The 26,879-nt window shown below is 30.3% G+C and overlaps 1 protein-coding gene across 4 annotated transcripts in view; it reads right to left on the bottom strand.

Moving 5' to 3' along the window:
* The window catches only part of LOC128865292 (uncharacterized), a 44,691-nt gene that overhangs the window by 10,621 nt on the left and 7,191 nt on the right, over positions 1-26,879 (bottom strand). For 2 of the 4 annotated variants that reach the window (XM_054105463.1, XM_054105464.1), the window contains exon 1: positions 17,560-17,670. The exons of the other annotated variants lie outside the window; for them this stretch is intronic. The gene's annotated coding sequence lies outside the window, so the exon portion shown is untranslated. Of the gene's footprint in view, positions 1-17,559; positions 17,671-26,879 lie in introns of those variants that run through there. 4 annotated transcript variants of the gene reach the window in all.

Raw genomic sequence — 26,879 nt, 5'->3', positions numbered from 1 at the left:
TACAATTATTTTGATATGGAATAATATTAACACAAGTATTCATTTATTAACAATATTTTTTTTTTTATTTCATTTTACTTACACTTTTCAATAAATCATTGAGTTTTTGTGTTGTAATTTTTTTATTTACTAGTCCAATCTTCATTGTTTTAGATTCTTCAATAGCTTTTTGTCTTTTAATAAAATTGTTCTTATATTTTTCAGCTAATGCAGCGTTTTTTTTTTCAATGCTATTTATAAGGTTATTATGTTCTGATTCAAGAATATCATAATTTACTTGTAACTCATACATATCATCATTTAATTTGCCAATAATTTCTTCATAACTCATTAAACTAAATTCTAATATAGCTTTCTCATTTAATAATTCATTTACTAATATTTTATTTGATTCTGAATGTAATTCAATATTATAATCTTTAATATTTTTAACACTTTTCATAATACAAACAGCATATTCATGCCATACATGATCATTATTTTTAAGTGCATCATTTAAACATTGAACAAAACCACTTCTATTATTAAACTGAGATTTATGTTGCCTAATAAATTCTTGTGTTTGTTTAACCTCTTTTTCTATTTCTTCTTTATTTAATAGTTTTATACTAGATCCTCTTAATTTCAAGATAGGCACATCAGTATTTGTTTTAAATTCTTCAATTGTATGTATATTCGACATTTATTATAATAAAAATTTTTAATATTTTTTTATATTGAAACACTAAGAAAAATATAATTATTTTAAAAAATTTTTTTATAAATAAATTAAAATTAATAAAATGTATAAGAATATAACTAATTTATACAATCATCCAAGCCCTTCTACTAAAACTGTTTCACCACTTGTATCACTACAAGGGAAAACAAAAAGTTTTAGAAATTCAAAAAATATTCATATTCCAAAAAATGCTAATGAACTTAAACAAATTAGAGAAAGAAATTTAGCTATTAATTATTTAGAACAAGCTAGTACTTTAAAATTAACTAAAGTAAAATTTTGCGAACAAAATCATATTTCACGCGATTCTCTTAATAATGGACTTAAATTACTTGGTATTGAAATTATTAGCAAAAACACTAAAAATGAAGACAATTCTCGACAATTCTCGACAAAAGAAGACAATTCTCGACAATTCTCGACAAATGAATACAATTCTCGACAGACTAAATCAAATAGTTTAACAGAGGAACTTTTAAAGAATGTAACTAAAATAAATAAGAAAAATAAAAACGAATTGTCTAATATTAATAAAAAAGTTGATGATGATATTTCAAGTTTACCTTCAGTTCATGATTAATAATTATCCAAATAAATAAATAAATACATCACATTTTCTATTATAATAAATGGTGCGATATTATGGTAGTGGTATTATAAATAATCTTATAAATAATCTTCCATTTGAATTACATTCTCCAGGGTATAATTATTTAGGACCTGGTACTAATCTTGAATTAAAACTTGAAAAAGATATACATCCAATTAATAAATTAGATGAAGCAGCTAAAGAACATGATATTGCATATTCTAAAAGTAACGATATAAAGAAAAGACATGAAGCTGATAAAATTTTAGAAGATAAAGCATGGTCAAGAGTTTCAGCAAAAGATGCTAGTTTATCAGAAAAAGTAAATGCATATTTAACTACTAATGCTATGAAATTTAAAAGAAAAATGGGTATGGGTTTAACAACTCACAATTCATTAACTGAAGAATTGATAAATGTTGACTCTGTTAACGGTTCACAAAGTGAACATAATACAAATGAAAATGAAATTAATTTTATTCCAAAATGTGGACGATATATTAAATATCCAATATCTCTAAATGAGGATCAACAAAAACAAGTTTATGATGCTATGAAAAATAAAACAGATATTACTATAAAATTAGAACCAATTCAATTACAAAGAACTAAAGAAAGTGTAATGAATGAAACATATTTACCATTAACTAGAAAACAAATTAATTCAATAAAAAAACATTTAGATAATAATAAAACTACTTTTAAAATTTTTATATTAAAATTATCTATGTCTCAGTTACAAAGTTTTAATAATGAAAAAATTGGCGGATTTTTACCAGCACTATTACCACTTATTCCAGCAATAGGAGCTGCAGTTACTGCAGGAACAACATTATATAGAGCATATAATGATAAAAAAACTAACGATAAATTATTAGAAGAAAAAATACGTCATAATAAAGCATTAGAAGAAAAAAATATAAAATCTGGTAATGGTATGTTACTTAAAAAATCTGGTAATGGTATGTTACTTAAAAAAAATTTGATTTTGAATTAATTCCAATTAAACCATTAAGTAATTATGATTTAAAAAAATATGCTAGAAAATTTAATATAGCAAATTTTAGGGGTGTATTCATGAAAGATAGATTACCAAAAAAGATAAAAGATAAAGAATGTGGAATAATAAATTTAGATAATAATGATGGTAATGGTACACACTGGGTAGCATATAAAAAATATAATAATCATATTTTTTACTATGATTCCTTTGCTATAAATAAATTACCAATATTAATAGAAAAATATTTCAAAACTAATGAAAATACTGTAATTTTTAATAATAATATTGATCAAGAAATAAATGAAATAATTTGTGGTCATCTATGTTTAAAATTTTTACTTAATTAAATAATGCCGACTATATCATTAGATGGAAATACTTCAATAATTTCATGTAATTTTGATGAACCAATAATTTTAGATAATAAACATGATTTTGAAATGTGTTTGCTTAATTTTTCTACTTATAATTCTATACCGAACATATCTGAAAAATTGAAAAATAATATTTTACATTATGTTGACTCTGTCATTGGTTCACAAAGTGAACATATTTTCGAAGGAAATGATTCACAAGATAATTTACATACAATTAACAGTGTTAACAAAATAATTACATTCCCAACTGGTTCATATGAAATAAATGATATAAACAATTTTATAAAAGAGAAAATAAAGGGTATTACTATTAAACCAAATATGACAACATTAAAAGTTGAAATTAAAAGTAATTATATTATTGATTTTACACAAAAAAATTCCATAGCTTCATTACTAGGATTTAGTGAACAAATTATTCAACCTAATACATTAGTATCATCTGATTTACCAGTAAATATTATGAATGTTAATTCTATTAGAATAAAATGTAATATTGTAGGAGGTAGTTATGAAAATAATAAACAAACAAATATTATTCATGAATTTTTTATTAATGATAAACCTGGTGAAAAAATAAATGAAATACCTAAAAATTTAATATACTATCCAGTAAATACAAATACTATTAGAAATATAACTATTTATATTGTTGATCAGGATAATAATTTCATTGATTTTAGAAAAGAAAAAATTAGTATAAGATTAAATATTAGAAATGTAAATTGATATTTTCGAAGAAAATAGTTAACAAAGTTAACATAAATTTAAAAAAAATATTTGTTAATAAATTGGAAATAATGAGTGAAATTATGTTTTCAAAAGAAACCATTCACGAAGGAAACATACCAAAACAAAGATTATATCATAAAATAATAAATGGTGAAAAAATATGTTTATCTATTATAGATGGTAAAAAAATATGTTTTTCATGCTTAGAAGAAACAACTATTTCTAATTTGAATAAGGGGTATTGTAAAAAATGTTACAATCAAAAATTCGCATATCGTAACTCATTACCAAGTAGAACTACAAACGTAGAGTGTGAATGTGGTGTAAATTATACTCTTCCACATAAACAACGTCATTTAAAATCTCAATTTCATATTAAATATATTAATAATAAAGAAAATAATGAAAAAAATTCTGATAAAAATTAATTTCTAATTAAGTTAAATAAATTTAATTAGTATTTACATCACAATTTAAAGTATTAAAATGTTTGAGGTGCGAAGTTAAATTATTAAAAAAAATTTTTCTATATAAATAAGGAAAAATTAAGTAAAAATATCAAATAAATAAAAATGAATTCATTTAATATTAAAGAATTGAAATCCAAAAATTTAAAAAATCTAAAAAAATATATTAGAGCAAATAAACATATTTTTCAATTGCCAAAATATTGGTACAATAAAAATAAAAATAGTTTATTAAACATAATAAGTGTTTTAATAGAAAAGCATAATAATGATGTTATTCAAAATATATTTCAAAATTTTGATGATTATGATTTTGATATTATTGATATTCAAGAAAAACAATTAAATGGTTCATGTTTTAACAATATGGTTGCTGATTTAGAGTTTACAAATAATGAAGAATTTGATATTGAAAAGCATTTAGAATTAATAAAAAGAAATTGTTTCAAATATTTTTTCAAAGGTTTTAAAAAATATAGTAATTTTAAAGTGTCTTTAGGAACAGCGGTAAATATTGTGATTATTGATAAAAAAACTAATAAAATTAAAGAAAGTTATGAATATTGGTATAGATCAGAAATACATTATGTTAATAAATTAAACTATACAAAAGAATTTTATTTAATGATAGAGGAAATAAATAATAAATTCTCAGAAAAATGTACAAAAGGATCTACAGCTAGCTTTGTTAGAATAGTAAAAACACATATTAGTAGAGATAAGTCTCAAATTCTTGCTGGATCATATATTCCATTTACTAATAGAAATTGTGTTAATATTAAAAATACTGATAATAAATGTATTTTATATTGTATTTTATATTCTATTCATCAAGATGAAATTGTTAAAGATCCTCAAAGACCAACAAAATATAAAAAATATCTTGAAGATTTAGAAAATGATGATAAATTTAAAAATCTAAATTTAGAATTTCCATTTATAATTAATGAAGAAAATGTTAAAAAATTAGAAGATTATTTTAATATTACCATGAATTTTTATCATTATGATTCAGAAAAAAATGATGATGAATATTACCAAATTCAATTAATGTATAAAAGTAACTCTTTTCGTAATTTCGTTAATGGTTTGCCAAAAAAACATGTTAATATTATATATATAGAAGAAAATATTACAGAAGAAACATACAAATCTCACTTTGTACCACTTAAAAATTTATCTGGATTTTTAAGTGGTAAAATTCATCATCAGCATGAACATCTACATATTTGTAATAAATGTTTTAAACATTTTGAAAAATCTGATGAATTAGAAGAACATATAAAAACATGTTATTTATTAAAAGATGATAATAATAAATATAATACAAAATATAAAGTTACCTAAAGAGGGTGAAAATATTTTAAAATATAAATCTAATGGTGCAGAATTATTTCATCCATATACTTTATATGCTGATTTTGAATGTACTTTGGAAAAAATTAATAAAAAAAAATCTGGCAAATGTAAAAATACAATATTACTTCATGAACACATTCCAAATAGTTATGGTATTTATAACACTTATAACAAACAATATATTTCAAAGAATACTTCTAATAGAAAAGTGCTATTGAAATCATTCTTAGATAATTTAATAAAATATGCTAAAGATTATTATGAAGTAAGAAAATTGAATAATATAATTCAGGATAAAGAATCGATATTAAAGTTTGATAATACTAACAATTGTGAAATTTGTGATATTCCATTTTCTGAAGAAAATAAAAAATGTTGGGATCATGACCATACAACTGGTAAATATAGAATGGCTTTATGTAATAAATGTAATCTAAAGTTAAAGATGCCAAAATTTTTACCAATTATTATTCATAATTTAAAAGGTTATGATTCAAAATTATTTCTAAAATATTTAGATGAATTTCATCCTGAAACTGAAACTAGTGTTCTAGCAACGAGTACTGAAAAATTTAAACAAATTAAAAAACCAGTTATTGTAGGTGAAACTAAATATTTAAAATGTAAAAATGAAAAATGTAAATATCAATATAATTTAAAGACAAGAAACACTTGTCGTAATTGTAATTCAACAGATTTAGAATTATATACAGTTGTCGAAAAAATAGAATTAAGATTTATAGATTCAATGGAATTTATAAATACTTCATTAGATAAAGCTGTTAAAAATTTATTAGATGTTAATGATATATATTGTGTAACATGTAAGAAAATAAGAAAAATGGATTATGTATCTTATAAAGTTAGTAAAAATACTGAGAATAAAATATATGCTTGTAGTATTTGTTCAGTTTGTAATACTAAAAATATAAAACCTATTAATTTTGATCATTTAGAAAACTTTAATAATATTTTTAAAAATCTATCATTAAAAAATAAATGTTATTTACTTAGAAAAGGTGTATATCCATATGAATTTATTGATGATTATAAAAAATTAAGTATAACAGAATTTCCAAATCTTGAAAATTTTAATTCATCATTAAATGGAAATATTAATATTAACGATTATAAATTTGCAAATAAATTTTGGAAACATTTTAATTGTAAAACATTTAGAGACTATCATAACTGGTATTTGAAATTAGATGTTATACTTTTAAGTGATGTATTTGATAATTTTAGAAAAGAATGTTTTAAAAATTATAATTTAGATCCTATACATTATATAAGTTCACCACATTTAAGTAATTCATCTGCTTTAAAATTAACCAAACAAAAATTAGAATTATTAACAGATCAAGATATGTATGAATTTTATGAAAGTGGAACTAGAGGTGGAATATCACAAATTGCACATAACTATGCTAAAGCTAATAATTGTTATTATTACGTTGACTCTGTCAACGGTTCACAGAGTGAACATATTGACCATGTCAACGGTTACCGAAAGGAACATGTTGACATAGTCAACGGTTCACAGAGTGAACATGCTGATATTGTAGAACAAGTTTATAAATTAAGTAAAGAGGAAGCTTCTCTTAAAGGTATATACGATTCTAAAAAATTAACAAGTTATATTTTATATTTAGATGCAAATAATTTATATGGATGGGCCATGTCACAAAAATTAAGTGTTGGTAATCATGAATGGTTAAATGAAGATGAAATTAAATACTTTTGTAATGTTAATAATATTTTAAATAATAATTTTGATGATAATAATATTGGATATACATTAGAAGTTGATATAAGTATTCCTCCGGAATTACACAACTTTTATAATGATTATGCTCCAGCACCTCATCATTATGTTCCACAATTTGAAGATTTATCACCAAATCAAACAGACTTAATTAATAAAGGGATTGGTAGTAAACCAAATGATAAAATTAAAAAATTAATGTGTACGTTGTTACCAAAGAAAAATTATATAATTGATATAAGATTATTAAAAGAATATTTAAATAATGGTGTAATTTTAACTAAAATTCATAGAGGTATTAAATGTAGACAAGAAGCATGGTTAAAAAATTATATTGAAAAAAATACAACACTTAGAAAAGAAGCTAAAAACGATTTTGAAAAAGATTTTTTCAAACTTATGAATAATAGTGTATATGGTAAACAAATGGAAAATGTTAGAAATAGACTTAATGTTAGAATAGTTAAAACTGAAAAAATTATGAGAAAACTAATAAGTAGAAATACATATCAATCAAGAAAAATAATAGATCATAATATGTGTGTAGTGTTTGGTAAAAATTCTAATATTAAATTAAATAAACCTATCTTTGGAGGTCAAAATATTTTAGATTTATCAAAATTATTAATGTTTAAAATGTATGTACAACTTAAAACTAAATATGGTAATAGAATGAAATTATTAGGAACAGATACTGATTCATTTATTCTTTATTTTGAAGGTAAATATATTGGTGATGATTTTGATATTTATTCTGAAATGAAAGATGATCTAGATAATTATGATACCAGTGATTATATAGATAATTTTCCAATTGAAGATTTAAAATCTAATATTAATAAAAAAGTACCAGGAAAATTTAAAGATGAATATAATGGAATACCAATTAGAGAATTTTGTGGACTTAGAAGTAAAATGTATGCATTTAAGACCGATGTTTGTGATAAAAAAGTTTGTAAAGGAATAAAGAAAAATAATATTAAAAAGTTAACAATTGAAGATTATAAGAATTGTTTAATTAATTTAAAAAATAAAAATGAAACTGTTCATAATATTAGATCATATGATAATAAACTATATACTACAGAAGAGAATAAAATAGGATTGTCACCCTATGATGATAAGTTTTATTTCAATAAAAAGTTGAATAATAATGATAACGATAAGTTAAATAAGACTTACAAATTACCCTGGGGACATTATGAAATAGGAAATGTAGGTAACTAAAACGAACCCCCTCCTTTTTACTATACATTAAATTATTAATTATATTAGATTAAGTTTTTTTTTTTAATTTCAAATGAAATATGATGTGAACATATTTCAACGATGTTGAATATTTGAATTTTTATTTTGATTTATTATTTTTGTTTATCATTTATATATGTATGAATTTTTTAAATTATTTTTGAATTATATTTGTTTCAATTTGTAGTTTACTTTCTTGAATATCTGTTTCACTTTCTTCAATATTTAATTGTTTTATATATTCATCTACTTGAATACTTTTATCAATCTTATTATTAGTTTCATCATTTTGTTTAGTAATATTATTTTGATTAATATTGTCTTTATTTTGTAAAACTAAATCTTTAAGATAATTATCAATTAAAATTTGTTTTTCCGAATAACTATCCAATTGTTTTTCTAAACTGTTTTTAAAATTTTCAATATTTGTTTCTATAAAATCTACTTGTTTAGTTATGTTAATAATATCTTGATTTAAATTATTTTCTAATTGTTCTATTTCTTTATATACAACACCAAAAGCTACCACATTATCTTGTTCTTGTTTTTCAACTTCTTTTTGAAGTAGTTGATTAATTCCATTAATTTACTAATAATATCTTTCATTTGATCACTATTTGAACGAATTTCTTCAACTTCATTTTCTAATGATATTATTCTATTAAGAGAATATTCATTAGATGAATTTATTTCTGAAAAAGATTTTTGTCCAAACTTATCAATTCCCATTTATTAGAAAAAAATTTTTTAATTTATTTAAATTTATATGTAATTTAATTAAACAGTTAATACGTTTCCTTCGGAGAGAGTCAACATATTTTCTTCTCTTAGTTCCTCAATAATATTCATAATTTCATTATGTATTTCTGGACTATCATTTCCTGCATTATACTCGCCTATTAACAAATTTAATCTATCTTTTAATTCATTAATATCATTCCAATAAACACGTTCACATTGTGAACGATTCGCAAAACGAACATATTCAGTAGGTAAACTAGTTTTAATTTTAAAATTTTGTAATGATTTTGAAAGATTATTTTTTGAATTTAAACCAGATCCTACTTTTTCTTTTATAATTTTATTTTTAATCAATATTGGTCTAATAAAATTCATATATTTATTTCCAACGCTAGATTTAATACGTTTAGAACTTTTGTCATTATTTTGCATGTAAGCATATGTTGATAATATAATTTCTTCATAATTTTGTAAATCATTATTTGTTACAGCTGTTGATGGTTCTTTTAAAGTTATTAATTCCCATAACCCTTTTGTTCCATTATAAGTTTTATTACTTAAAATAATATCATTATTACTAATTTTTACTTCAGTATTACCAATCCATAAATCTTTTCCATCTTCAGATCTTAGACCAAAAATATTGTCACATAATTTCATATCAGAATTATTTAAATTTAAATATTTCATTGCCATATTTCCAATTTTTTCGGAAATAAATTGTACTGGTGTAGATAACGTTTCATTTGCACTACGCAAAAGAGCGTCTTTTGATGTTGATGGAGTCAACTGTTCGCTCCGTGAACCTGTGCTAGTTGTTGGTGTACTTTCAACTAATTTTTGTTTGTTTGTTTTTCTAATTGGTGATAGTTGCTTTTCGTTAAATTCATTAGTTTGTAAATTCATATTATTGTCAAACGGTTTGGACTCCGTTGAAACATATTCACTTTGTGAATGTCCATCTATTGTTTTTTTATATGATTGATTTGATTGATTTAAATCTACTATTAAATTTTTAAAGCTATCATTTAAATTGTGAACATTAATAACTGATTGATTTAATGGTTCAATAATTGCTTGAAGATCTTCATTAATTTTTTCTTGTTTTATTACTTTGTTTAAATTAAATTGTTGAAGTTTATTTTTTAAGTCTTTTTGTGTTTTAATATATTCTTTTAAAACTTTATCTGATATCATTGTTATTTAATTAAAATAAATTTTAAATATTTTTGAAATGGATAAAGATGAATTTATTTATACTAAAAATAATGATTTTAAAATAGCAAAAGAGTTGCATAAACCAGTAAGAAAAAATTTTGAAAGAAGAAAAATTATTACTAAAGGCATAAATGAACTATGGGCAGCAGATTTACTAATTATGACAACAGTTAATGTTAGAATTAATAGAGGATACAAATATATGCTTAATGTAATTGATACATTTTCTAAATTTGCTTATATAGAACCATTAAAAAAGAAAGATGGAAAAACAACTTCTGAAGCATTTTTAAATATTATTAAAAAAGCAGGTTGTGCACCAAAATTACTTCATACAGATTCTGGTAAAGAATTTTTAAATAAACATTTCCAAGAAGTTTTAGATAAATACAATATTAACATGTATCAAACATTTAGTGAAAAGAAATCATCAATTGTAGAAAGATTTAATAGAACCATTAATGAAAAACTAAAAATACGATTTGAAATTCAGAAAAATACTAATTGGATTGATGTAATTGATAAAATATTATATGAATATAATTACAAAGATGTACATAGAACTATTGGTATGAAACCTTGTGAAGTAAATGAAAAAAATGAACAATTAATTTTTGATAATTGTTTTAAAATTAATAGAAACAATTTAGAAAAACCAGTTTTTAAAATTGGAGAAAAAGTAAGAATTCAATCACATAAAAAACAATTTGAAAACAAATATAAAAATAATTGGACTCGAGAAATATTTTATATTAGTAAAATTTATCCATCTAATCCAATAACATATTTAATAAGAGATTTAAATTATGAACCAATATTGGGTAAATTTTATAAATTTGAACTTCAAAGAGTTCAAATTTGAAGTTTCAATTTTTTTTGCGTCCACCCTCTTCTAACGCTAAATACATACTGCACTTGTAACCATGTTTGACAAAGTCAAACGGTTTCGACAGAGTCGAAACATGTGTTGATGTATAAAAGCTTATCAAATATTATGCTTATCTTGCAGTTTGTGACTCGTATTCAACAGTATTTCATTTTTTTTGGTTTGTGCTTATGCTTATTCTATTTATAGATTGTGAGCAAGCTTGCTTTGCATACTACTCAGCTGTAATTGCATTACTTTAGAATATGATGTTTAGATGAGTTGGTTAAGCAGTTGGAATTATAACAATAATTTTGTTGCAAGTTCAAATCTGACTCAAAGACTCTTGTTTTGAGGAGTTCGTCGTTTTTTTTGAAAGGTACTTTAAAAAATAAATGTATCCTTTTTTGTTTTTTTTTTTTTTTTGAATAGATTACTTTAAATATTTTGTAATAAATATTTAAAATTATCATCGACCCAACTCAAAATTTTTAACTTTTTTTTTTATTTTTGTTTGAATAGATTACTTTAAATATTTTGTAATCAATATTTAAAATTATCATCGACCCAACTCAAAATTTTTAACTTTTTTTTTTATTTTTGTTTGAATAGATTACTTTAAATATTTTGTAATCAATATTTAAAATTATCATCGACCCAACTCAAAATTTTTAACTTTTTTTTTTATTTTTGTTTGAATAGATTACTTTAAATATTTTGTAATCAATATTTAAAATTATCATCGACCCAACTCAAAATTTTTAACTTTTTTTTTATTTTTGTTTGAATAGATTACTTTAAATATTTTGTAATCAATATTTAAAATTATCATCGACCCAACTCAAAATTTTTAACTTTTTTTTTATTTTTGTTTGAATAGATTACTTTAAATATTTTGTAATAAATATTTAAAATTATCAATCAATAATAATCGACCCAACTCAAAATTTTTAACTTTTTTTTTATTTTTGTTTGAATAGATTACTTTAAATATTTTGTAATCAATATTTAAAATTATCATCGACCCAACTCAAAATTTTTAACTTTTTTTTTATTTTTGTTTGAATAGATTACTTTAAATATTTTGTAATCAATATTTAAAATTATCATCGACCCAACTCAAAATTTTAACTGTACCAACCTAAATATTGATTACTAGTACATCAAAAATAGATATCTTTAATATCTTAAAAATATTAACTACGAGTAACTATAATTTAGGGGTGGACTAAATCGACCCACATCAAAATTTTAACTGTACCAACCTAAATATTGATTACTAGTACATCAAAAATAGATATCTTTAATATCTTAAAAATATTAACTAAGAGTAACTATAATTTAGGGGTGGACTAAATCGACCCAATTCAAAATTTTTAACTTTTTTTTTGAGATAATATAAGCTAAAAAAATGAGTTAAATGTTAAAAAATGTTAAAATTTTGAGTAACTGTAAGTTAAAAAAATGAGTTAAATGGTAAAAATGTTAAATTTTTGAGTTAAAATGATAAAAATATTAAAATTTTAATATTTTTGATATTGCGTTGTAGCCCGGAATATACATACTACTGATATGTAACGAATTTGGTGTGTATTTGTATGTATTGGGAGTGCACGTAAAATTTATTTTGTCTTTAAAAATTTAAGTTAAATTTGTAGATATTTTGGTTGTGGTGAAAAATTATTTATGCTGCAATTTTATTGTTTTCAATGACCGAATTTATTTGAATTTTTGATATTAGAAATAAAAATATATTTTTATAATCCTGCAGGGCATAAATGATCATGAGCTCAAAACCTCGAAGTAACGTTGCATCAAATGTTAAAAAGGTATTAGTAGGCCACTGAGACTTCAAGTCAAGGACTACTGTTGAGGCCTGCCTCTCGAGAGCACACATTTCCAAACTAGACTTTAAGAGGCTCGAAATACAAATACAGGAAATACCAACTAGAGATAAAAAGTGCAAATTAAGAGTCAAAAAAAAAATATTTTTTTTAGTGAGAGAAAACTAAAAAAGGAGATTAAATATTACAGATCTGTAAAAATTTTACACCAAATTTACGGAAAAGTAAATGTTTCCCATTGGCATTAAATCATAATTTTCAAAGCGTTGGTGGCACGGGTAAGTAGTAAAAAAAAAATTTAAAAAGTGCCTAATTTTTTTAGACTACGGATAGACTGAAAAGATTTCAAAGGCGAACTTCTTAGCAGACCGTTATTTGCCTCTAAGCGAATCTGACAGTATTAGCTATAGGGCTGATACCACTTGTGGTCATGATGAAAAGAGTTTTAGAGGTCTACTACCTAGCAGACCGTTATTTGGCTCTGAGCGAATTTGACAGATATGGCGACGTCATTCGTATTGTGTTTCACTAAGCTAAAGCTAAATTTTGTGAAACACTAAACGAATGACATTGAATCCAAAGTTTTCCTCAAATGTTTTTTTTCACCATACCTAACGAGCACACCTGGTATCTATCATCCTTAACTTGTGGTCACGAAGCAATTTGTTTATGAAAAACCTTAGATTGTGCTAGGGAAAAAAATTCACCAATGACACTTCGTTACCGTCTGAACAATGACTGATTGAACGAGTGGGTGAATATGTGTTTGTGCAAGTTTGTGAATATGTGTGAAATTATCGTGCAGACTTCGGCTGGCAATAAGATTATGTTAGTGATATATGAAAACAAATCAAGACAGCCTTCACTCATGTTGCTGCATGAGCAATGAGTGATTGAACGAGTTTGAGAATACTCGTACATGAGAAATGATCGCACAGAATTCGGCTGCCGAATGCACAAGTGACATGGCAGCTCATGATGCAAAGAATAATGAGATGGCGCCCATCGTGGTCCCGATACTTTGCGCTCAGCGAATTTGACAACTAGTTACGTGATTTTAGCTCCAGTATGGCCAGATTACCATTTTCGTAACTCGATTTATCATTTTGTTTTTGTTATTTTTATTATTTTGTGTCTCGGAGTTTTAGTTCTTTCTTCATGACATTTTTCTAGTTGTTCTAATTAAAATGTCATGTTTATAATTTTGTAAAATATACATTTTTTAATAATTATTTCAACAATTCACACAGTTTTATTTAGCTTTACTTTTTTTTAACATCTGGTGGCATTGCCCGCGAGTGCAGGTGTTGTTGGTGTTCTTCTGCTTTCGGCAGTCAAATCTCTCTCTCGCTACTGCAGTGTTGCCTAGCTTTGGATATAAAAACGCATTAAAATGCCTATTCAAAGAAAATAAACCAACAAATTTTTATTGAATCACTTAAAGAACTTTGTATGCGAGACAAATTGTCTTTAAAATGTGCGTTTTTTTAAATAAATGTGTCAAGCTTATGTACAATTTAATTTATGAGGTTTTTTTAAGCGAGACTCTTTTGTTAAGGGAATGACTTATTTGCTATATTTGAGGTTATGTAACTAGATAAGGTACTCTCTTTGTAAAAATGTCAGTATGGTTTCTTTAGTATTTTCTGGTATTTTGTTGTTTATTTTTACAATGAATATAACTCTTAATGCCCTATGTTTCACTAAGGATTGATGACCGGAAGAAACGATTACACCTCTATGGTTTTAATTCGCATTCAATAAATATTCAAAGGCTTTTTAAAATGTGTAAAAAGGCTTTCAATCTTAAGAAGAGTTGAGAGAGGGGCATTTAATATTTTTGCATAACCTTAAATGGAGCCAAAAATTAAATTTGCACTTTCAAATTATCAAATTTTATAAGAGTAAAAAAATTTTCATTAGCACTAAAGTCTTCTCAGAGATCTGGTCACATTGCCCATGATTGCGGTTATTGTTGATGTTTATGAATATTCGTTTCTTCTTTGAAATGTGCGTTAATAAGAAGAAACGGTAAAAAACGTTTTAGTGAATATTTACGCAAAAATAAGATAATTCGTGAAAGTGTACTCGTATAAGTGAAAAATAAGAAAACATGAAATGTGCAGTGAAAAATTGTGCTAGTAAGAACCTCAATAAAGCATACATACATATGTTTATAATATTTCATTAAATTAAAGTTAAATGTTTTAAAATATCTATAGGAATAGTAACGAGCACCGATCCACGGACTGAGTACACTGCCTCCGCCATCCATCCAGTGGCACCATCCGTTCAAGGCACTTCTCCTGGCGCAACTCCATCAGCACTATTAAAATCCACATTCACACATTGTTCAATCTTATCAGCGGCTGTGCAACAATATTAGACACTATAAAATGTGCATATTTAAGATTTTCCCCACCATTTTTTCAAAATACTAAATTTTATAAGAATCAACTAATTTTCATTAGCACTAAAACCTTCTCAGAGTGACCTTTTATAACATTCTTTCTTTAATAATACAGTTTTTTTTAACTTACAGTTTCGGTAGCTTTAACTTAAACGCAAAAAGAAACAAACACGAAACTTCAAAATTTTCGCATTTTCGGTATAAAAAAGCACTAAATTTATTGCGAAGAGCAAATGGTTGGCAATACTGCACAACTCAGCAAACGTGACGACACGTACGCTCTGATGGGCGCAATCTTGTTTCTATCATTCTTGATGGCAGCTAAAGTTCCCCTCACTATTTTTTTCACTACTTCACTTCTCCATGGGGAGAGCAATGTTCTCATTTACATGCATACATACTTATACATATGTATACATTTATTGACCTTACACCATGGTGGAGAGAATTCAAAAGGTGTGGTCGACATGAGACCTTTAGTCTCTCAGGGTCTTTAAACGAATCCGCTGTTTCGTTGATTTACATCAGGGAATGTGACAGTGATTTGCTTACGACAAACTGAGATTGTATTGGTGATATAAGAAAAAATCAATGCAACCACAGTGCGCTGTTAGCTCTTTATCGTCTGAACAACAGCTGATTGGAAGATCATAAGAATTCGTACGAAATGAGCGGGCACAACTCCGCTGCCAGACGCCCATGTTGTGGTAGTCCAATGGCCAAATTTGTGATCTATCAACCCTGCCTTACACTATTCGATCTATTCATGAAAAACAAAACATACTCACAAAATCAAGAATGATATATTAGGTTTCAAGACTGCGATACTCGTGAAAGCAGTTCTGGCTATGACGCAGTAATAAATAAACAAAAAAGAGAGCAGCGTTGTTGGGAAAATTTCTTCGTAAATAACAATACAAATGAAGAGCAATGCCACAAAAAATTTCATCCAAATAATATATTATTACGTCAGTAAATCAGCCGGTTCTGTGAAAAGTATAGAGGGCAGTAAAGCGATTCGCATATGCCTCCGTATTCTATCCACAGTGCTACAAAATGGGCAAGCTAATATGATATTTACTACCATGTCCTACATGCCAGGTCAGACGTACGTTCACAGTAGGGTTAAATTTTATAATAAATTAATCTTATCCGCATATTCTATGAGGCCTTTTCATTCTCAATCATTGCATATCAATCTTGAAGTGACGCACACACTACTAGCGTCGATGGCAAGATATAGAATTAGTAGGCGTATTTATTAGAGAGCTGCTGCTTAAAAAATGGATTGTTCTGCCATTGCACTACAACTGTGTGGAAGGGGAATGAAGTGCACTGCAATACTCTGCTACCAGCAAAACAAATACTCTTATGAATTAACATGATGTTCATGCTCCTGTTACTAACATCGGTCTCTCAGAACGAAGTGCAGAAAATGTTAATTTTGTTACGCTACCCACATATGTTTGGATTGTGTGTATGGCATTCAGTAGTAAAAACTAAAGTGACAAATGTGTAGTAAATAAAATTTAAAAAATCCTGAAATAATAAATATATAAATAACATTAACAAAAAGTCTTGAGTAAAGTAATTAAGTTTTAAATACATAAGTGAAGTCTTCTTTCCACTTATAAAAAAAGGTATTTTGAAGTGGTGCCTAAAGGTTAGTGGTGAATAATTCCTGTACGATATTTTTTTTATTGTATCTTTGACATTTGTCCAGTTGACAGATGTAAAATTTCATACGATCAAACAACGCGTTAAAACTATTGAAATTTTGTATAAAAATGGCAGATCTTTAATAAAAACATATTGTACATTTCAAGATTTTTTTGCTCGAAGATTGGTGAGTAAATTTTAAGAAACTGGTTCAATCGAGGATAGAAAATGCCAGACTACTAAACCTTCTATTGAGAATATGGCTGCTGTAGCGTGAAGTGTTGCTGAACAACCTTTAACATCGATATATCGACGTTCTCAGCAATTAGGCTATTCATGAATCGACTGTTTGGCGGATTTTACGTGTAGACGGGCTCATGGTGGACATTTAAATTATGCAATTTTTTGCATATATCTGTAAGGAGCCATACTTTGAATAAGTGAAACCTTTTCATTTTAAAACAACATCTTTGAAATACCCTTTATAATAACAGTAGATACATCTGAAATATAAATAATTTTCCTTCTCAGCTTGTTTAAAATATAAAATCATAATTTTACCTGAGGTTATAAATTCTCAAACGGTTACACCTTTACCAACGTTGGTCTCAAAGACCACAGCACTTAAAAATAAATAAAATGTTTTCCAGCAGCCATCTACCAACACCGACCGCAACAAGAGCACTGAGCAACCGAAAGGTTGGTAAAGAGTGAAAGCTTAAAACATTCAGCTCTCGCGTGCAGAAAGCTTTGAGTAAGTATTTGATACGGTTTATTAGATCGCAAGTAGAGGTCGGAAACTACCGATAGTATTGACTATTGACTATCGATATTTGCCAATAGTATTCGCTCCCTCCATCGATATACCGCTACTACCGACCAACTTTATATCAACGTATTACAGCTTTTAATGCATTAAACTCAGTTTTTACATGTTTTTGAGAAGTACATTCATATTTTTCTACAAGAGAGTAGTTTTGTGTAACAAAATCAGCTTTTCGACAGTTGTTGCCTTAAGTTTGGTGCGGCTATCAATGACTTAACCTATCATTGATAATTAATCAGATTTCGCAGAATATTCTCACTGCTTCGATAGATGAAGCTGTAACGCAAAGGTATTTTCTTGGGATAATAATTGTATGGCAATGGTTCGAGCAGCAAATCTTTATGAATCTTTAAGCGAGAAGATATTTAATAATCTGTTCATTAAATTTGTCTTCATTAAGTTAGCTTCCAAAACTTTAATGGATCAGAATTGTAATTTCAGTTTAGCTGCTCCAAATACTGTTTTTTTGGTGGCCTACGGTCCTATTTGGCTTGGAAAGGGCACGTATCGCTTCCGTTATAACAACGAAATTGAAAACCGTATTGGTGGTGAAATCGTAATACGTTTTATTAAAGCGCAGCGGATTAGATGGATTGGCCATATCATAAGAATGCCCAACCAAATAACCCAAAAAAGAGTGTTTACTTTGCGTCCAATTGAAGGAAGAAAGAGAAGCCGACCAAGAAAGAGATGGCTTGATGACGTAGAAGCAGACTTAAAAGCGATGAACGTTCGTAATTGGAGAAATGAGGCATGCCAAATACTGAATTGGAGGAGGATTGTTTATGAAGCTATGTTCCCCCACAGACTGTGAAGCTATGAGACAGAGAGAGAGAGAGAGAGAGGTTTTGTTTTGGCCAAGCAGGGCTGTGATTGCTGAGACTTTGCATTTTAAATTAAAATCGCTGAAAATAAAATGACAAGTAGCAGTCAAATAGGATTCCACAGCCTTCGAGCGCCATAAATCGTAACTAACTGCAACGTATTGCACTGCTTTAAGTTAATTTTTTTAAATTCTAATTTAGATTTCTTTTATCGATTTGTAATTAAAATGCTTTTAAGGGTTGTTTTAGATGGAAGGCAATATCGGGAATCCAAAACATGAATTAAGCGAGTGAAATCTTCATCATTCACTATACTGAATGGTTGGAGTTCTTTGACTACCAGAAAGAGCTGTATCTCTTCCTCTTACGCGTACATTAAGATTAAAAAAAAACCGATGCAATAACATTCAACGTTTTGTTGACGGCTGATAGTATCGATAGTTGTTAACCTTCGATAGTATTCTTTGGTTAAGCATACCATGGATATATCGATAGTGTCATCGATATTTTTCCACCTCTAACCGCAAGCACAAACCAGCTGTAATAGACCACCCATATTAAAGACCGCTTGCTAAAAAAATATGATGACGTCAGATCTTGAAATGTGTATATAAGTTGCTTTGCTTACCATATCTGGCGGTGGTTTTTTATACGCTTTTGTAGTGATTTAAAGAGCGATTTTGATACAAAGTTTGCAATAAAAATAAACTTAAGTGCAGTTGGTTGCAAAAATGACTGCAAAGACTGTGTTTTTCAAGACGCGTCAAATTGCTGCTATCTCAGTTTCTTTGCTTTTTACTTCATTTGACCGCAAAAAGTGGCGGTTGATAAGCTGACATCAGCACCGGGTGATCCAGTTCGGTCATAGACTCCCTGTTAGTAACAGAGTTGAGTTGCAGTCAACGGGTACATTTTTAATTACTTTTCTGTGGAAATACTTTTCCCAAACGAAATAAAATTTATTGTTTCACGATCATTTCCTCATTCGTTTTATTAAAGCAGCTTGAGCTAAAAATAAATACTTTATTCAAATGCTAGTCTGCTATTAAAATGTGAACCGGCAAGCAGACAATTTTATACCTCAAATACATTTAAATGATAATAAAACGGAGACAGAAATAATAAAACCTAACTGCCACAAAGTCAACATGAATGCATTTATTTTAGGTAACGGCGAAGCTCCCTCACTTCTTTTGGGCCCTTTACTACACTTTTGCGGTCATTAAATGGAGGAATTGTACCTATGAAAATTTGATTAGCGTTGAAGAAGAAGAAGAGGCAGAAAAATTATGTAGCTCAATTTAATGTTTGCTGCGTTTTGTTACGAGCAGCGGTAAAGGTAGGTTTTTACTGCAAGCAACTTTGTATAATTCAGTCCTTAGTGGCACTAACCACAACATTGACATTCTTGCAGCGCAATTTGGCATTGTTTACTTCCGTTGACCAAAATATTTTTATTTAACTTTCTCACAAATACTTTGCTCATCATTGGTACGTTTCTTCTTTTCTACATTCATTGACTCATTATACGCTTTTTTATATATTTTTGTTTTTGCACGTAACTCCGACTTTGCAACATTGTCAACAACATTTTGAGCAATTCAATGCGCTTGGCGGCATTCGGGGGGTTGGCTGTATACATTTATACATACAAACACACAGCCATACATACACATTTATAACTACAAACTCACGTTCCCATGAAATTGCCAAACAGCGAGTGGAAAGCAAGTTAAGCAGCAGAGAAACCCGGCGGCAGCGAAGCAAGGAAGTTGTGGAGGTGACAATGGCAGCATCAACAATGCCATTAACGGTTGACGATGCGAATGATGTAACAAAATGTTGCTGTCATGTAATTTGCAGACGGACGAGCGGCACAACACATGCAAGTACAAGCAGCGCACGCACAACTTTGTCTACTGCACTCCAGCTCTAGGGTGCACTATGTGTTTAGCTGGGCGTGTATGTGTATGTGTGTGTATTTTGTGTTGGTATAGAAAAATTATCAAAATTATCGGCGCCATAATCAGCGTCATCATTGCCATCATGAAAAGGAGTGTGGCTTGCTGCTCAGTTATGTGCAAATCATATAAGATCACACATCCCTGCACACTCACACATAAATATGTGCATGTGTAAGAGCATGCAGCTGCAGCATGCAACATTAGCTCAACACAAGAAACAGCTGTCACTGTGGGGTGCCTTAGAATTGAAAGTACCTCGCTAATGCAGCGTTAAAAATCGTTGAAGGAAAATAATAATTTGGTGGGATGGTTGCGTATACGCCACGTCGTTCAAGCTGCGAATGTCCTTGCAAGTGCAGAGTGGTGTCTTGGAAATGGGAAAAATGCTCTTGATGTCTGCAAAATACATAGTGCTATTAGTTTTAGTGAAATTGCTTATAAATTCGGCACTGTCGCATTGTAACAGTGGGAAATTTAATACTTTAATTTATAATAATAAATAATAGCGCATGAATCTGGAACTATTTGACTCGTTTGAAAAGCAAGAAGTGACTGAAATGATAGCAATGTGATTTGAACGTGAAAAGAACTATGTGCTCTCAAAGTAATTCAGGTATGTATGCAATAATTTCATGCATACTAAATAGAGGCAGCATAGGCTCGGAATATTTTACTGAAAGTGAAGCTTTAGCTCAAATTTAAACTGCATGGCTAATAATGTGACTGTGCATTAAATAATTTTTACTGATTTCTGTAAATTGTTTCGGTATCCGAATTTTGAGTATATTTATACTCATTTACAGAACACCTGATCTCTCGGGCACGTCGTACAAACTACAGGGTCCGGCAATCGAAATGTAACCAATTAAATAGGTCATAAATTTAATTTGGAAAATTAATTTTATTTAATTCAAAGTAAAGAATGTGTGAAAAGAACACACTTAAGAATCAATTTACTTTGGCCTTGTGACGGTCCAGAAACGAACTGCAAGTTGCCCGAATGTGGCTTGCAGGTATTTTGGCCCACGCGCGGACAATGGCTTTTTTCAGCGTCTCGAGACTGGTGAATATTTTAGTCCGGACCTTGTCCTCTACAATGACCCAATGAGAATATTCCTTCGGATTCGCGTCTGCTGAATTTGAGAGCCATTGTGTGAACGTTATGATGTTCGGAACATTGTTTTTTTGCCATTCTTGGTTCACTCGAGCTTTGTGAGACGGTGCCGAGTCCTGTGGAAACGTCCATGGTCTGCCACCGAAATGTTCGTCTGCCCACGGCTTCGAAGCAACCTCTAGAATACTCTCCCGATGATATTTCGGATTTACTTTGACGCCATGCTCGATGAAAACGATTGGAGTGCGCCCATCTGCGGTTAGAGCGGCCCAAACGATTCCCTGTGGGGGGTGCTGCCTCCTGGTGGCTAATCGATGACTCAAGTTCTCATAGAAATGAGCGGTCAAGTAAACCCTACCGTTTTGGGAGTTTACGAATTGTTTTTATTTAAAGAATTGTCTCGTCATAAAATACAATGTTTGGAAATTGACCGCTTTCGGCCCAGCGAAGCAACTCCGTCGCTCTCTCAAGTATGACTTGTTGCTGCTTCGGTGTGAGAGCATGCGCCTTTAGATCTTTTAAGGTTTATTTTTGAGATGATTTTTCAGTATGCGGCGCATGCTACGGTCAGATATTTCCAGTTCTTTTGCCATTTGATTGGCACTTCATCGGGGATTTCGCTCAAGTCGCTTCTTCACTATTTGAACCGTTTCACGTGGCGTTGCAGTCTTTGATGACCACCTCTATTACGTTTCGCGATGCTACCAGTAACATTGTAGCGAGTACTGGTGCGATGCCCGGGCATTAGCTGCGCGTGCGGTCTGAATTATGTTACACTTCGAGTGCCTGACCCCGTACACAGATTTATTAGTAAATTCTAAAAATAAATTTAAAAGAACTTTAAGGAACTGCAATAGACGGACACCAAATAGCAGATGATCCTATGATGAAAATATCCATAATAAAAAAAAATCGCTTTGTTTGAGAACTTACAGAACGTGTGCTTGGAGAACTTGTCCGGACGTCTCCTATATGGAAGAATATGCTCAACATCTTAAGCAAAGAGAAAAGTTCTCAAAAATCAATGCGATTTTTGAGCGATTGTAAACTTAACTTAACTTCTCAAAAAAATTCAATTGGTCATAAAACTGCATATCTAGGAATGTTGTAAAAATTCTCATTAAAGGGTTGGATATTTTGATTCAATTTTATTGAATTTTTCCATAATTTTCTTTTAAATTTTTTTGGATTTTTTAAATTTATAAGACTTTTTATTACACATATTTTTATAAAAATTAACGAAAAAATTTACAACGCAAAGCAAAGCAGATATTTTTTAAAAAGGTGAGGTGGCATAGTTATGCGACCAGAAGTGTTTATTGTACAAAGGAACCTGAAAAGGACATTCTCACTACCTATTCGTCCTTGTCCACCAAATCAAGGTTTTTTTCATTTCAGAGAGTTTTCTCATATTTTTTCATATAAAATGATACCCATATTATCATTCTGCATTGAACTCAATTGCAAGGTGGGAGATATTGATAGATTTTCTACCCCGAAGCATATTAAAGAAAAAAAACGACTAAAAACCGGTAAGACATATAGAGGGTCTCCTGATCGCAAAATAAATGCCTACCTAATCTTTCTCGATTGTTTGAATTATACCCGGTATTAAAGAGGCAGGCGCCGCCGGAATGAAACACCAAATGGTAAACTTTTTTTTTTCTAATAGCGTCCACCCCTCGACAGGCGATGTCGAAGCTCTGAGTGTATATCTGCTATGAAAAAGCTCCTCATAAAAATGTTTGCCATTCGGAGGCTGCATACAACTGTAGGCCCCTTCATTTATTGAAGAACTATTGACATTTAATTTTTTTACGAGAAATGTTCATGTCAAAAATGTACGATATTTCATGTGTGCAAAAGACGTAAAATAAGGTAGCCTGGATCACTACTTTCCATTCTACTCCCCAAATGGCACACCGGTTTTTGTATTCTGGTAAACCTCAAGGCAGTAAGTATGAGTCGGAAGCCTGCATTCTTTTAACCCAGGATGCGAAACGCTGCTTAATATCATGGAATCCTGTGTCGGGCAGGTTGATGTGCACGCGTTTTTAATCAATTCTGAGGAACATCTCCATTATTCAATGCTATGCTCCAGTGGGTGGTACGACTGATGAACAAAAATACGACCTCTATACTCAACTGAATTCGGTTTACGGCACTATTCCTCTTGCCTTTATTCTTCTTGTAATGGGAGACCTTAACGCAAAAGTGGGAGCACGTTATGGGTAAGTCTAGTCCCTGGGCACTCGCAACGATAATGGTGAACGATTTGTTGGTTTCTGCAACGCAAGGAGTATTGATCGTTGGAGGCACCCTCTTCGAGTAAAGGGACAGCCACAATGTAATATGGTTGCCACCAAATCGACCATATCGCAGTTAGCCGCTTGTATAAAAAATGCTTGCTTATGAGCGTAACAAACTTCGAGCTTATATGGGAGTGGTGCGCAATCACCACCTCGTTATCGCAAAAATATGACTTCACAGTGCCCGCGTTAAGAAACTCACAACAAAAGCTCGGCCCTTGAAATACAACATTGGGCGCCTGAAGAATCCTGCAGTGAAGGTACAAAACCGCGACGCGCATGCGATGCTAGCAACTCGACTGCGGCGAAATGGAACACAACCAAATCCATTATGAAAACCTGCGCTGATAACATCCTTATCCCTTTACGCAGAAAGGCATGGATGAGTGACAAAACGTGGAACAAAATAAGCGAACGACAGTCGGTTAAAGAACAAATCACGAGTAAAGCAAATCGTAAGGATCCACAAGTTAGACAGCTGGAAGAGCAGTACTGCACTATGCAAAAGACTGTTCAACGTGCCGTTCGCGGAGGCAAGAGTCGCCATACCTGAACGTGTAGCCAGTACGGGTGGCTCCCTGTCGCTATTTAATATTAGCAAAAAGTTTGTTGACAGAAGCCTTACTGTTGAGCAGCCTACAGAAGATCTGAATGGTAGAATGCTAATTAGTGAGGAAGATCAACTTCGTTGGGGGAGAGAGCATTTCTCGGCAGTACTCAGCAACGTACTTGATTTCTCTGCCGATCAGTCCGCAGCTTGAAATAAATTCGAGAATAAAAACCTCCCCACCAAATCTGGCTGAAATATCTGCTGCAATAAAACAATTACGAAATGGCAAGGCTGCCGGGGTAGATGGTATACCTGCTGAGCTCTACAAAAATGACACCGCCCTCTCCATGCAAATTCTATCTCCTATTATAACAGCTGTCTGGGAACAATTCGCGAGAATAGAAAGAGGGAATTATGGTAAAGCTAGCAAAACAAGCCGACCTTTAAAACTGCAACATTCGGAGGGGTATTTTAATGATCCCTGCAGTAGCTTAACTTATTGCGCGTATAAATCTCAACCGGCTAAAACACCACCTGGCAGCAACTATTAGCTCCTGCCAAGCCGTTTTTCGCAGTGGCTCCTCTTGTGCCGGCCAAATAAACACCCTCAGAATTCTCATCGCACAATCTGGTGAATTTAAGTCTAACCTACATCTGCTGTTTATCGACTTTGAAAAAGCCTTTGACAGAGTCAAGCGGTCTGCGCTGAAGAGAAGAGGTATACCTAAAAAACTTTTTGCACTTATAAGGGAGATTTTCAGTGACCTAAGTTGCTACGTCCTTCAAAAAGCAAAACTGTCGGACCTTTTTCACGTGTTAAGAGGTGTACGACAAGGCTGCATCCTGTCACAAATTCTATTTCTTCTTGTTATCGAACACGCCTTTGGTGCTGTCCTTAGCACCAAAAGCAATCAACAGAGGGGAATCCAATGGCAGAAAAACAAAACATTCGTCAGATACCTGGCATACGCTGATGGCATCTGTTTGCTCGCATACAAGCTGTGTGACCTCAAATTGCTGACACAAGCCAGGAGAAGCTGAAATCAACCGGCTTCAAAGTCAACGACAGAAAAATAAAAATGACACCATATCGACCACTGAGAGTGAGTGCACAGCAGTTCGAAACCGTTGACAAATTCTGCTACCTTGGCTGGCAGATGGCGGTTCTGAGGTGGATCTCAAATATAAAATTATCAAAGCTAAATCATCTTTCGGCATCTTCGCTCCATTGTAGCAAAAGAAGAGTAGAAGCTTTCACACCAAGTTGCGCATCTTCAACTCGAATGTCACATTCGTTCTATTACATGGTTGCACCACCTGGAAAGTAACTGCGAAGTTCACAAAGCGCCGACAAAGGTTAATAAATCGACCGAGTCGACGTTGCCATTCGCCACACGCTAAGGAAAAATCACGGCAAGCGCTACGCTGAAATCCATTTCAACAAACTGGTAGAGTAATAGGCAGACCACCTACCCCCCGGGGGCGCTCAACAGAAGCTGAAATGAAGTCTCTTGCATTATCGTGGAACGAACTAAGATTCCTAGTGTCCGTTGGCGAAGAGTAGTGGTGGTCGCCCTATGTTCCAAATGGGAGTTAAAGGATTACATACATACATATGTAGGTATATATAGATTTTCAACCTAAAAGTCTGGGCGGGAAGTCACTCACACACACAATCAGCTAAGCCATGCGTGTTATTGAAGATACTCTGCTTTACGAGTCAAGTAAACAAAAAGAAAAACGCTCTTTGACTACTTAAATGCACGCACACTTATACTTGAACTCAAATTTAGTTGCATACCGTGAAATTCTCAAACAAAATTAGTTGCAACATGAAGCTTTTACCGTTCGACTTCGGTGCTCCATAGCCTGATTCAACATAAATATCCCAATTATTGTCAAATGCTCATAGCTCCCAGTTCGGTATCGGTAGCTAAGCAACAGTCAAAGCAGCGCTTTCTTGTGCAATATACGATGAGTAATAAGCCAGTAAGTGAGTGCAACAAAATCTCTGCAAGAAATCCGGTCGCACAGCTACGTTTCCGCCGAATACTTCCGTCGGAAGTAAAAGGCAATACAACAGCTGCGGATGTGCTCGCTTTCATTTGCATGTGCAACGTCTAATACGCAACACCACCCCACCGCCACCTCAAGCGCGCACATTGCCCCATGTCTTAGCTGCAGTTCTTTGGCCTTACTGTGAAACTTCTGCATGATCTGTTGCTGCTTTTCTAGCAGTTGGCTGTGGCGTGATTGCAATAGAACTTATCCCTGAAATTGAGTTCGTTCGTCTG

Source organism: Anastrepha ludens, chromosome 5 (assembly GCF_028408465.1).
Source record: "Anastrepha ludens isolate Willacy chromosome 5, idAnaLude1.1, whole genome shotgun sequence".
Classification (NCBI taxonomy): domain Eukaryota; kingdom Metazoa; phylum Arthropoda; class Insecta; order Diptera; family Tephritidae; genus Anastrepha; species Anastrepha ludens.
The sequence above is the reverse complement of the archived record's forward strand: the minus strand, read 5'-3'. Positions and strand labels throughout refer to the sequence as shown.